Source organism: Balaenoptera borealis, assembly GCF_965194805.1.
Source record: "Balaenoptera borealis genome assembly, chromosome: 2".
Taxonomy (NCBI): Eukaryota; Metazoa; Chordata; class Mammalia; order Artiodactyla; family Balaenopteridae; genus Balaenoptera; species Balaenoptera borealis.
This window is the reverse complement of record NC_138867.1, coordinates 118,038,096-118,051,925: the sequence shown is the minus strand read 5'-3', so window position 1 is coordinate 118,051,925 and position 13,830 is coordinate 118,038,096. Positions and strand designations below refer to the sequence as shown.

Sequence of the window (13,830 nt, the reverse complement as noted above, 5' to 3'; positions counted from 1 at the left end):
GCTGCTGCCACCTACTGCATCTGAGTGCAGCACAGGTAGTAGAGGACCCTGGTTCAGATGGCCAGTTCCTCTTGGTCTCCTCGGCAGTGCCCCTCAGCTTCTCACTCTCAGCTTCTTGCTTCTTCCATGTTGGCAGCTCGATTTAGCTTTTCTGGGAATGCAGAGAGCTCTCTCTAGCTTCACACTCCTGCCCTTGCACTGACTCTCAGCCTCTCAGGACCTCTAAAGCACTGTTTTCCAACAGAGCTTTTAGCGATGATGGAAATGTTTCATAATCTGCACTGTCCAATATGGTAGACATTAGCCACATGTGGCTCTTGAGCACTTGAAATGTGACTGGTGTGACTAAGGAACTGAACTTAAAATTTTATTTAATTTTAATTAATTTAAATCTAAATACTGCATGTGGCTATAGGCTACTGTGTTGGACAGCACAGCTCTGAAGAGTTCAGAGAGAAGAGTTTTTCTTTTATTTGTAAAATGGGGATAAAAATTGGCCCCATCTGCCTCATAGGGCTGTCTGAAGCAAACAAGATGATGAATGTGAAAAAGTTTTATTCACGTAAGGGATCTGGAAAGATAGACAGCAGTGTGAACTTATAGCTCTTTGTTAATATTTCTGTTTTATGGCCCTTGCTGGACTGTGTTGATTTGATCTGTTTACATTTCTGTGTCTCTCATCTGACTCTGAGCTCTTTGAGGGTAAGAACAGGTGGGATAGTATCAGAGATGTATCCTTACCGCATGTAGCTTGGTACTCATGTTCAAGTAAATAAAATGTCTGGAGTTCAGAAGTGATTCCTGGCAGCAGGATTTAAAGTGTATGGTGAGGGACTTCCCTGGTGGCGCAGTGGTTAAGACTCTGTGCTCCCAATGCAGGGGGCCGGGGTTCGATCCCTGGCCAGGGAACTAGATCCCACATGCATGTCGCAACTAAGAGTTTGTATGCCACAGCTAAGGAGCCCACCTGCTGCAACTAAGGAGCCCAGGTGCTGCAACTAAGGAGTTAGCGAGCTGCAACTAAGGAGCCCTCAAGCCACAACTAAAGGAGCCCACCTGCTGCAACTAAGACCTGGTGCAACCAAATAAATAAATAAATTAAATAAATAAAAAAAAATAAAGTGTATGGTGAGAGCTGGGATTGGGGGGTACACAGAGAGGAGGGGGCAGGACAATAGGGTGGTGAGACAGAGAGCTAGGGCTCCGGCTCCCCACATTCAACATTTTAGGGCCATCCAGAGAGAGCAGGGAGCCAATTCCTGATGCCAGGAATGCTTTCACACAACTGGGTATCAGGCTTGTCGGAGATTAATTGAGAAAGTTTGATCAGAGGAGAAATGATCTATTCACACATTTTGCTTGTTGAGGTAGGCCAGATTGATCATATAAATCTCTGCTTAGCCAGGGCTCTGGGGGTGGGTGCTGTGGTTTCCTTTAATTGATGGTGGCAAGGTTGAAGGTGGTTCCCCTGGCTCTTTACCTTTCCAAGGTTTTGCTCTTCTGGGGAGTGGAAGAGGGAATTTGGAAGCTCTCCAACAGAGCTGTAAGGGACAGAAGGCTTTTTAGTTGTTGTTTACTTATTGAAAAGAAAATTTAAAACTTATTTCCGCTCAATTCCAAGAGTAATATAGGGAAACAGAAGAGATCAACGTGATCCCACCACCCAATCTGATCCCTGGATTTCAAACTTTCCACCTTTACAGTGGTCCTCCTTGTTTGGGGGCCACGAGAGTAGAGGCAATCTGCTTAGGCCCAGCCCTGCACTCTGATTTTAGCAGCTCAGTAGGCTTGAGCTTGGAGCTAGTTCCCCTGGGAAGGGGTTCTCAATCAGGGCTTTTAGAGGTTTGGGGATTGGGGGGACACAGAATTTTCCTTCTGCACATATTTGAGCTGGTTAGATCTGTCCCAAGAAGGAAGGCAGGCTCCTGTGAGTGTTGGCAGCTCTGTGTCCAGCTGGACTCTTCTCTTGGCTCATGCATTTATGTATGAATTCTGAGATTTGAGTTATTCTATTTTTAAGCATCTTACTCTTGTAGTACTTTACTAATATCTTTTTTATAACTTGTGTCAGGCTCAATTGTAATTTATATGTTCACTCTGCAATGTATCACTGATGCAGTAAATACTTGTTGAACATTTATTATCTGTCCTCATGGTACTAGGCAGTGACACAAACTAGAATTATTCCTGGGCCCAGCTATTCTCACCAGCCTCCTGGGTGTTCCATGGGAAAAGTGAGCTGTTCTCTGTCCTTTCCCACCCAGTCCCCGGGAAGTTATCTTATGTAGGTTTTTCTAATAAAGTGGCACTACTCACTGAAGCCTAGGGGCTTGTTCTCTCTTCCCAGGCTACTAACCAAAGTTTGTTCATGGTTGTGAAGTCAATCTTCCATCTGCTTGAAGTAAACATAATCAAGAAAGTAGATTAACTGCTAGAAGCTCACATAATACATGGAAAAGGGAAAGGAACTCCACAGATAGGTTGATTGTTTGCTATTATTGTTTAGATTATCCTTTCTCTGACTTAAATTCCCAGTTATAGCACTTTCGGACTGTATGAACTTGTGTAAGTCTTTCAACCTCTTTTGAGCCACAGCTTCCCCATCTATAAAAAGGGGGTGACAGTTCTGATCTTAAGAAGTTATGAGGGGCTTCCCTGGTGGCGCAGTGGTTAAGAATCCGCCTGCCAATGCAGGGGACACGGGTTCGAGCCCTGGTCCGGGAAGATCCCACATGCCGCAGAGCAACTAAGCCCGTGCGCCACAACAACTGAGCCTGCGCCCTAGAGCCTGCGAGCCACAACTACTGAAGCCCGCACGCCTAGAGTCCATGCTCCACAACGAGAGAAGCCACCGCAACGAAAAGCCCGTGCACTGCAACGAAGAGTAGCCCCCGCTCGCCGCAACTAGAGAAAGCCCGCGTTCAGCCACAGATACAACGCAAAAAAAAAAAAAAAAGTTATAAGAAGTAAATATAATGTATACGCAACACCTGGCGTATATAAATAAGATATTCAGTGGTAAAACGGAATTAGAGCTGCTGGTGACTTTTATTTTTAAAATAATTGGTCGTTGTCAATTCACACATTACATAAGTATATAAAGTAGGTGACTTGCAGGTGCCCTATTCTGCATAAATTTTCTAAGGACTGTTTATTGCTTCAGACTCCTTACTGCTTTATCCCAACTGAGTCACACCAGTTTGATTTTTTACTCCCTACCACCTCTGGTTTCTTTTTGGCCACGCTATGCGTCTTGTGGGAATCTTAGTTCCCCAACCAGGAATCGCACCCTTACACCCTGCAGTGGAAGCCCGGAGTCTTAACCCTTGGACCACCAGAGAAGTCCTCCTCTGACTTCTTTCTGATAATCCTTCCGCTAGAAAGAAGTTAAGTTCTGGTTTAGGAGCAAAACCAGGCCCGCGGGTACCTCACGCTGGCGGAGGGATACTGGGGTAAATAAGTTCCAGGAGGTTTGCTGAGATAGACGCTAGGGGGCGGGACTTAACAGAAGCCGGGATGGGTGGGGCTGACAACTCCGAGTGCGGGAAAGGGAGTGAGGTGGCTGTACGCTGTCTGGAAGACGACAGTTGGGCGAGGAGGCGAGTGACATAATAGCCGCGCGCTCACGGCTTCTGACGGTGGCCGCTGCGTCTGCGTACGGGGAGCTGGTTGCCGCTGCGGCCGCCTGGAATTGTGGGGGTTGTGTCTGCCCCTCGGCTGCCGGGCTGGAAGCCGAAGGTAGGGGCGGTGAGGGCCTCCCGCCAGAGGCCCCGGCGCCTTCCCAGCAGTGTTGTGGGGCCCCTACATGTCGCCCCCCTGGTGTCTGCGAAGCGGGACGTACAGGGGGGCTCTGGGCTCCTCACTAGTTTCCGCAGACCTGGCTTCTCAGCCCAAGGCTGCCTTCTCTACTTTTCCCACTCAAAACGTCTCCCGTAACCCTGCTTAAAGTCCAGGAGATGAGGCAATGGGGGTCCGAGACGGGCGTTTGGCTTCGCATCTGTTTTAGTTCCCTTCCCTGTTCCCTTTTCCCGGCCTCAATTTCTGCATTTGTCCAGCTGCTCCAGTGTTGACATTCTGGTGTCTCTTCACCATGTGGAATTGAGCCTTACCCGCGTCGTATTTCCACTCCTGTCTTGTGTTATCCTTTGCCCTGGTAGATGAAATACTTGCCTTTAAAGTAGGGGTTAGAGACTTTGGTGTGTTTCAAATCACCCAGAAGGTTGTGCATATCCCTGGGTTTTACTTACAGGAATTTTGGGTAAAGTGGGGCATGGGCACCTGCAATCCTTCCCAGGTGGTTCTGATTTAGGTGGTCTGGAAATCCTCGCTTTGAAATTCTCTGCTACAGGAGGCAGGAGAAAATCATTTGAAATATGAGCCCCAAGTGGGAAAAACAAGGAGTCAGGAAATGCCCAACACCTAAGAGGCCAGTGGAGGCTTCCTTTGCACTAGAGGAGCTAGAGGGCTGTTTGATGCCTTAAAAAATAATAATAATTTAAAAAATATGATTCATATGTAAGATCAATTTTCTAATATTTTTAAATGCTTGGCCTCGATTCAAGTCCAGCTGGCTTTCCGGCCTAAATAAAACAAAACAAAAAGGCAAACTGCTTTGGGGGATTGAGGGGGTTAGATTAAACCCAGACTAGGTAGGTAGGCAAAGAATGAATCCTCCATGTTTGCTAAGAGAAGAAATTGATTTTTATAAACACAGTGTTTGTTTTGACAGTGTGAAAGATGTGTTTTGTATCTATGTGTCTTTTTAGCTCCCAACCCATCCAAGCTCTTTTCTTTTATGATAAAACTATAGCCAGATTTGGAGATTGGATAGGATTTTGATGGGAGTCAGGACGTGAGGATATTAGGATTGATGTTTGTTTAAAATGGATCAGGACTTGGTCTGTGGCTTCAGTTGAGAACGTGGCCCTTGGGTTTTAAAGGTGTTGCCACACCAGATTTATTTTTACCTTTCTTTTGGGTGTTTGGTGAATTTTACCAGCTAATTAATACATGTGCTGTTCTGATGAAATTGGCAACAGAAAAGACTTACTGCCCCCATTTTACAGACGATGGGAATGGGGAGTATGTTAGTAGGGATGTGGTAGCTCAGGAATGAGAAATTGCCTTGTCCTCTGATTCCTGCTTTCTTCACCTTTCCTGCTGTCTTTGAATACCAGCTGTTACTTCTCTGCAGAGACCAATTTTGAGCCCTGGTGTGTTTCATTGACAGGAGAAAAGGATAATGAAGTGAAACTGAAAGTTAAAAAAAAGGGTTTGAAATAAACATGCCAGAACTTAATTCTCACTGAGTTTTGTTCTCCTTTAGAACGGTATGTGTAGGTGCAAGTGGAGGGGGTTGAGGGTGGCATCACTTAAGTGATATGGCCTTTGTTTTTTGTTTTTGTTTTTTTTGGCTGCACCACACGGCATATGGGATTTTAGTTTCCCGACCAGGGATCAAACCTGTGTCCCCTGCATTGGAAGTGTGGAGTCTTAAACACTGGACTGCCAGGGAATTCCCATATAAAAAAAATTTTTTTTTGATATGGCCTTTGTACAAAGTAGTTTTGAAAATCCAACTCTGACAGAGACATTTTTGAACCATATGAGAGATCAGTTTCATTAGTACATGATACCATACTTTTTTTTTTTTTTTTAAACCCCAAATGGCATGGGTAAGCAATCTTGTCCCTTGACTTCAGGTGAATTAACAGTTCATTTGAAGTGGACCTAGTGGTGAACATAAGTTTTTTTTTTTTTTTTGGCCACGCGACGAGGCTTGTGGGGTCTTAGTTCCCGTACCAGGGATTGCACCCAGGCCCTCGGCAGTGAAAGGGCAGAGTCCTAACCACTGGACTGCCAGGGAATTCCCTGAACATGAGTTTTGATTCTGAATCTATTTCTTATTAGCCATATGACCTTGGACAAAAATGGGATAAAAATGGGAATAATATTTTAAAGAGTGGTTAAATGAGGTAGTACATATGAAAGCTCTTGGGACATAGGAATGCAATAACTGTTTTCACCCTCAAAGAATGAAGATTTGCTATAAATGAGAATATTCTGAAAGACAGGGGCGTTTGTAAAGGCAAGTTGTGCCTTTTTCCAAATAGGTGGATGCCTTCTAATTGTCATTTCATTTATGTTTGTGGATTCATGCTCTGACCTTCTCATCCTGCCTCCTGTCTTTTTCTTGATTCATTTTCTTTTTTTTTTTTTTAACATCTTTATTGGAGTATGATTGCTTTACAATGGTGTGTTAGTTTCTGCTGTATAACAAAGTGAATCAGTTATACATATACATATATCCCCATATCCACTCCCTCCCACCCTCCCTATCCCACCCCCCCATCCCACCCCTCTAGGTGGTTACAAAGCATAGAGTTGATCTCCCTGTGCTATGCAGCTGCTTCCCACTAGCTGTTTTACATTTGGTAGTGTATATATGTCCATGCCACTCTCTCACTTCGTCCCAGCTTACCCTTCCCCCTCCCCATGTCCTCAAGTCCATTCTGTATGTCTCCGTCTTTCTTCTTGTCCTGCCCCTAGGTTCTTCAGAACCATTTTTTTTTTTTTTGGATTCCTATATATTTTTTAGCATACGGTATTTTTTTTTCTTTTTTTTATGGGGTGTAGATATTCTTACACCCATTTTATAGTTTAGGAAATGTAGAGCCAGGGAGTGGTCTCAGTTAATGGTACTCATGATAGGGTTTTTTTTTTTTTTTTGAATTTTATTTAATTTATTTTTTTATACAGCAGCTTCTTATTAGTCATCCATTTTATACACATCAGTGTATACATGTCGATCCCAATCTCCCAATTTGGTATTTGTTTTTCTCTTTCTGACTTACTTCAATCTGTATGACAGACTCTAGGTCCATCCACCTCACTACAAATAACTCAATTTCATTTCTTTTTATGGCTGAGTAATATTCCATTGTATATATGTGCCACATCTTTATCCATTCATCTGTCGATGGACACTTAGGTTGCTTCCATGTCCTGGCTATTGTAAATAGAGCTGCAATGAACATTGTGGTACATGACTCTTTTTGAATTATGGTTTTCTCAGGGTGTATGCCCAGTAGTGGGATTGCTGGGTCGTATGGTAGTTCTATTTTTCATTCATTTTCTATCCTTTCCTGAGTGAAGCTGTGCTGCGGAGGCCATCTGCCAGTTTCTTGGAGTAAGCCTCTTTTCAGGAGAGCTAATCTGAACATTCTTACAGTGCCAGCCCCTTGGTTGTGGATTCCTGGGGATTTTTCTCTGGGGCCTCAGCTGGTGCTTAGATCACGCTCTGTAGCACAGGAATCTCTAATGCCTGGATTTGGTGTCAATTTGGAGACCTGTCCTTGTGGAGCTAATCTTTTCTCTTTCTGAGCAAGGATGAATGCTTTATCCTTCTCTGAGTCGGCTTTAAGCTGCAAGCCTTAGTCTTCCATAACATAGAGCTTCTTATTTTAATTATAAGGAAGGAATATCCTGCCCGTTTCTTTTCTTTCTTTACTTTCACCAAGGGTTTTACTGCTGAGTAGGGGAGGAGGATAGCCTGTTGTCATTCAGGTGGGGCTGTCGGTAACCCCTGATTACTAGCTTCAACAGTAATTGAGTTTGTCTTTGGGATAAAAACCTCATAAAAGCTGCTCAGGACACATGTGAAGAACCTGTCAGAATTTTCCTGATTTGTGAAGAGTTTACACCTGTAAACTTGTGTAAACCTGTAAACATCCTCACTTGTGCAATTTTCTACTTTGGAGATAGAATCCAGGAGCAACTGAACTATGTTTAGCCCAGACTGATAGACAAGGGTGTGGTTATGTTGGCTGGCCATGTCTGCCCTCAATCTTCTAATAGTGTCCTAGGCACTATTTGAGGCATTGAGAAGTGACTTAGTCAGTTATGGGCTGCTATAACAGAATACCATAGATTGGGTGGTTTAAGTAACAAACACTTATTTCCCACAGTTCTGGAGGCCGGAAGTGCAAGATTAGGGTGCCAGTATGACCAGGTTCTTGAGGAACTGGGTTGTCCCTTTGGACATCTAATCAAGTGTTTCTCAACCTTTTTTCATTAGCACCTTTTGAGACATTTTTTTCCCTAATTGCCCCCCTGCCTCCAGTCAGTGGAATTTTAATACCATAGATGTACTGTGTATCTGTTTATGTACTGTGGCTCTTTGGAGGGCCACAAACTTTTGTAATATCTAAGATTTTTTCTTCCCCAAGAATCAATTTTCACCCCTTTGGGGGTGATTTTGCCCTTATTGAGAATGCATGGTCTTATCCTATATTGTCTCACTAATACAGTCATCAAGGCTTGTTTTCTATCTAGAAATTGCAGCTGTTACCATGAGCTTTTTCAACACCTCAAACACCAAACTAGTGAAAGCAGGAGAATATTATCTTATTCAGTCCTCACATCAACCTTGTAAGATAGTTGGTATCATCCCCATTTTACAGATGAAGTAACTGAAGCTTAGTGAGGTTAAGTGATTTGGTCAAGGTCAAAAAGTTTGGTGTAGTCAGTCTTTAAATCCAGTTCTGATTCTAAAGCTATTTTTGTTGACTCTGCTGCCCATCCCCACTCCTCAAGAGTCTGCGATCATCAGCAGGATAATCAACCATTCAACTTATTTTCTCAAGGCCCTGCTAGGTGCCAAGCCCAATGAAAAATGTTATGAAAAGAGAGTTCCTGCTGTTGAAGAGGTCACTGAGTGACCTCTTACATGTTGGAGATGCCTTAGGGATAGTGCCTTTGTTACCCTCTCCTGTTTGGGCCTCTTATGGGATGGCTGGCTCTAGCTAATGGCTGTCATGGAAAGATTGGAGCTAGCTGGCTTTTAGGAGGGTCACAGCTGTGGATTTGTCTTTATTCCATTTTCCAACCAGCAGAGCTGTTTCTAATCACTGAGCATGATATGTACAGGGTATAAACAAATGGATGTAGCAGGTCCAGTAAACTCCTTGGCCATTAGATGTTTGTAAGCATGAGGATTAGTAAGAATGATGTTTATTTTTTGCTTATTGATGTTCTTAATAATTCAGAGCAGAAGTTGTTTGTCCCTTTCTGAAGTTATTCTATACTGTCTGCCTCAAAGCCTAATGATGTTAAGAGATTTGGAAAGAAATGGAATATGGGTGGAGGTAGGAGGGATATTTTTACTTGGACTTCTCCAAAGAGGCAGGAATTGAATTTATTGTTTACATTTGCTTCTCTGGTGGCTCCTTGGCCTTGCTCACAGCTGAGCCCAGGTGTTCCTGGTCTAGAAATTGGAGCCTTTGGGTAGTGTCTGATGTTTAGCCCATGTCACATGTCATATCTACACAGAAATGGGAAGGGGTATGTTTATGGGGTCCGATTGCTGGCTGTCGTGACTGAAAGCATTTTTTTTTGAATTTTTGAATTTTATTTATTTTTTTATACAGCAGGTTCTTATTGGTTATCCATTTTATACATATTAATGTATATTAATGTATATATGTCAATCCCAATCTCCCAATTCATCCCACCACCACCACCCCCCACGCCAGTTTCCCCCCTTGGTGTCCATATGTTTGTTCTCTACATCTGTGTCTCTATTTCTCTACATCTATGTCTCTATTTCTGCCCTGCAAACCAGTTCATCTGTACCATTTTTCTAGGTTCCACACATATGCATTAACATGAGTAATATTCCATTGTATATGTGTACCACATCTTCTTAATCCATTTGTCTGTCGGTGGGTATTTAGGTTGCTTCCATGACCTGGCTATTGTAAATAGTGCTGCAATGAACATTGGGATGCATGTGTCTTTTTACTTATTTATTTGTTTGTTTATTTATTTTTATATTTTTTATTTTTGGCTGTGTTGGGTCTTCGTTTCTGTGCGAGGGCTTTCTCTAGTTGTGGCAAGTGGGGGCCACTCTTCATCGTGGTGTGCGGGCCTCTCACTATCGCGGCCTCTCTTGTTGCGGAGCACAGGCTACAGACGCGCAGGCTCAGTAGTTGTGGCTCACGGGCCCAGTTGCTCCGTGGCATGTGGGATCCTCCCAGACCAGGGGTCGAACCCGTGTCCCCTGCATTAGCAGGCAGACTCTCAACCACTGTGCCACCAGGGAAGCCCCTGCATGTGTCTTTTTGAATTATGGTTTTCTCTGGGTATATGCCCAGTAGTGGGATTGTTGGGTCATATGGTAATTTTATTTTTAGTTTTTTAAGGAACCTCCATACTGTTCTCCATAGTGGCTGTATCAATTTACATTCCCACCAGCAGTGCAGGAGGGTTCCCTTTTTTCCACACCCTCTCCAGCATTTGTTGTTTGTAGATTTTCTGATGATGCCCATTCTAACTGGTGTGAGGTGATACCTCATTGTAGTTTTGATTTTCATTTCTCTAATAATTAGTGATGTTGAGCAGCTTTTCATGTGCTTCTTGGCCATCTGTATGTCTTCTTTGGAGAAATGTCTATTTAGGTCTTCTGCCCATTTTTTGATTGGGTTGTTTGTTTTTTTAATATTGAGCTGCATGAGCTGTTTATATATTTTGGAGATTAATCCTTTGTCCATTGATTCGTTTGCAAATATTTTCTCCCATTCTGAGGGTTGTCTTTTCATCTTGTTTGTAGTTTCCTTTGCTTTGCAAAAGCTTTTACGTTTCATTAGGTCTCATTTGTTTATTTTTGTTTTTATTTCCATTACTCTAGGAGGTGGATCAAAAAGATCTTGCTGTGATTTATGTCAGAGTGTTGTTCCTATGGTTTCCTCTAAGAGTTTTATAGTGTCCGGTCTTACATTTAGGTCTTTAATCCATTTTGAGTTTATTTTTGTGTATGGTGTTAGGGAGTGTTTTAATTTCATTCTTTTACATGTAACTGTCCAGTTTTCCCAGCAACACTTATTGAAGAGACTGTCTTTTCTCCATTGTATATCTTTGTCTCCTTTGTCATAGATTAGTTGACCATATATGTGTGGGTTTATCTCTGGGCTTTCTATCCTGTTCCATTGATCTATATTTCTGTTACTGTGCCAGTACCATACTGCCTTGATTACTGTAGCTCTCAAGTATAGTCTGAAGTCAGGGAGTCTGATTCCTCCATCTCCGTTTTTTTCCCCTCAAGACGGCTTTGGCTAGTCGGGGTCTTTTGTGTCTCCATACAAATTTTTAAGATTTTTTGTTCTAGTTCTGTAAAAAATGCCATTGGTAATTTGATAGGGATTACATTGAATCTGTAGATTGCTTTGGGTAGTAGAGTCATTTTCACAATATTGATTCTTCTAATCCAAGAACATGGTATATCTCTCCATCTGTTGTATCATCTTTAATTTCATTCATCAGTATCTTATAGTTTTCTGCATACAGGTCTTTTGTCTCCCTAGGTAGGTTTATTCCTAGGTATTTTATTCTTTTTGTTGCAGTGGTAAATGGGAGTGTTTTCTTAATTTCTCTTTCAGATTTTTCATCATTAGTGTATAGGAATGCAATAATTTCTGTGCATTAATTTTGTATCCTGCAACTTTACCAAATTCATTGATTAGCTCTAGTAGTTTTCTGGTGACATCTTTAGGATTCTCTATGTATAGTATCATGTCATCTGCAAACAGTGACAGTTTTACTTCTTCTTTTCCAATTTGTATTCCTTTTATTTCTTTTTCTTCTCTGATTGCCGTGGCTAGGACTTCCAAAACTATGTTGAATAATAGTGGCGAGAGTGGACATCCTTGTCTTGTTCCTGATCTTAGAGGAAAGGCTTTCAGTTTTTCACCATTGAGAATGATGTTTGCTGTGGTTTTGTCATATATGGCCTTTATTATGTTGAGGTAGGTTCCCTCTATGCCCACTTTCTGGAGAGTTTTTATCATAAATGGGTGTTGAATTTTGTCAAAAGCTTTTTCTGCATCTATTGAGATAATCATATGATTTTTATTCTTCAATTTGTTAATATGGTGTATCACATTGATTGATTTGCATATACTGAAGAATCCTTGCATCCCTGGGATAAATCCCACTTGATCGTGGTGTATGATCCTTTTAATGTATTGTTGGATTCTGTTTGCTAGTATTTTGTTGAGGATTTTTGCATCTATATTCACCAGTGATATTGGTCTGTAATTTTTTTTTTGGTAGTATCTTTGTCTGGTTTTGGTACCAGGGTGATGGTGGCCTCATAGAATGAGTTTGGGAGTGTTCCTCCCTCTCATATATTTTGGAAGAGTTTGAGAAGGATAGGTGTTAGCTCTTTTCTAAATGTTTGATACAATTCACCTGTGAAGCCATCTGGTCCTGGACTTGTGTTTGTTGGAAGATTTTAAATCACAGTTTCAGTTTCATTACTTGTGATTGGTCTGTTCATATTTTCTTTTTTTTAATAAATTTATTTATTTATTTATTTTTGGCTGTGTTGTGTCTTCGTTTCTGTGCGAGGGCTTTCTCCAGTTGCGGCAAGTGGGGGCCACTCTTCATCACGGTGCGCGGGCCTCTCACTATCGCGGCCTCTCCTGTTGCGGAGCACAGGCTCCAGACATGCAGGCTCAGTAGTTGTGGCTCACGGGCCCAGCCGCTCTGTGGCATGTGGGATCTTCCCAGACCAGGGCTCGAACCTGTGTCCCCTGCATTGGCAGGCAGATTCTTAACCACTGCGCCACCAGGGAAGCCCTGTTCATATTTTCTATTTCTTCCTGGTTCAGTCTTGGAAGGCTATACCTCTCTAAGAATTTGTCCATTTCTTCCAGATTGTCCATTTTATTGGCATAGAGGTGCTTGTAGTTGTCTCTTAGGATGGTTTGTATTTCTGCGGTGTCTGTTGTAACTTCTCCTTTTTCATTTCTAATTTTATTGATTTGAGTCCTCTCCCTCTTTTTCTTGATGAGTCTGGCTAATGGTTTATCCATTTTGTTTATCTTCTCAAAGACCCAGCTTTTAATTTTATTGATCTTTGCTATTGTTTTCTTTGTTTCTATTTCATTTATTTCTGCTTTGATCTTTATGATTTCTTTCCTTCTGCTAACTTTGGGTTTTGTTTGTTCTTCTTTCTCTAGTTCCTTTAGGTGTAAGTTTAGATTGTTTATTTGAGATTTTTCTTGTTTCTTGAGGTAGGCTTGTATTGCTATAAACTTCCCTCTTAGAACTGCTTTTGCTGCATCGAATAGTTTTTGGATCATCGTGTTTTTGTTGTAATTTGTCTCTAGGTATTTTTTGATTTCCTCTTTGATTTCTTCGGTGATGTCTTGGTTATTTAGTAATGTATTGTTTATCCTCCATGTGTTTGTGTTTTTTATGTTTTTTTCCCTGTAATTGATTTCTAGTCTCATAGTGTTGTGGTCAGAAATGATGCTTGATATGATTTCAGTTTTCTTAAATTTACTGAGGCTTGATTTGTGCCCTAAGATGTGATCTATCCTGGAGAATGTTCCATGTGCACTTGAGAAGAAAGTGTAATCTGCTGTTTTTTAAAATAAATTTATTCATTTATTTATTTTTGGCTGCGCTGGGTCTTCGTTGCTGCACGAGGGCTTTCTCTAGTTGTGGCGAGCAGGGGTTACTCTTCGTTGCGGTGCGTGGGCTTCTCGTTGTGGTGTCTTCTCTTGTTGTGGAGCATGGGCTCTAGGCGCACAGGCTTCAGTAGTTGTGGCATGTGGGCTCAGTAGTTGTGGCTCATGGGCTCCAGAGCACAGGCTCGAAGTTGTCACAATGGGCTTAGTTGCTCTGCAGCATGTGGGATCTTCCCGGGCCGGGGCTCGAACCCATGTCCCCTGCATTGGCAGGCGTATTCTTAACCACTGCGCCACCAAGGAAGCCCTAATCTGTTTTTGGATGGAATGTCCTATAAATATCAATTAAATCTATCTG

The 13,830-nt window shown here is 42.2% G+C and overlaps 1 protein-coding gene across 8 annotated transcripts in view; it reads left to right on the top strand.

Moving 5' to 3' along the window:
* Positions 1-13,830, top strand: part of SIL1 (SIL1 nucleotide exchange factor) — a 313,671-nt gene that overhangs the window by 46,493 nt on the left and 253,348 nt on the right. The window contains exon 1 of one of the 8 annotated variants that reach the window (XM_082382074.1): positions 3,525-3,638. The exons of 5 other annotated variants lie outside the window; for them this stretch is intronic. The gene's annotated coding sequence lies outside the window, so the exon portion shown is untranslated. Of the gene's footprint in view, positions 1-3,524; positions 3,739-13,830 lie in introns of those variants that run through there. 2 more of the 8 variants (XM_082382076.1, XM_082382072.1) reach the window with 2 other exon arrangements.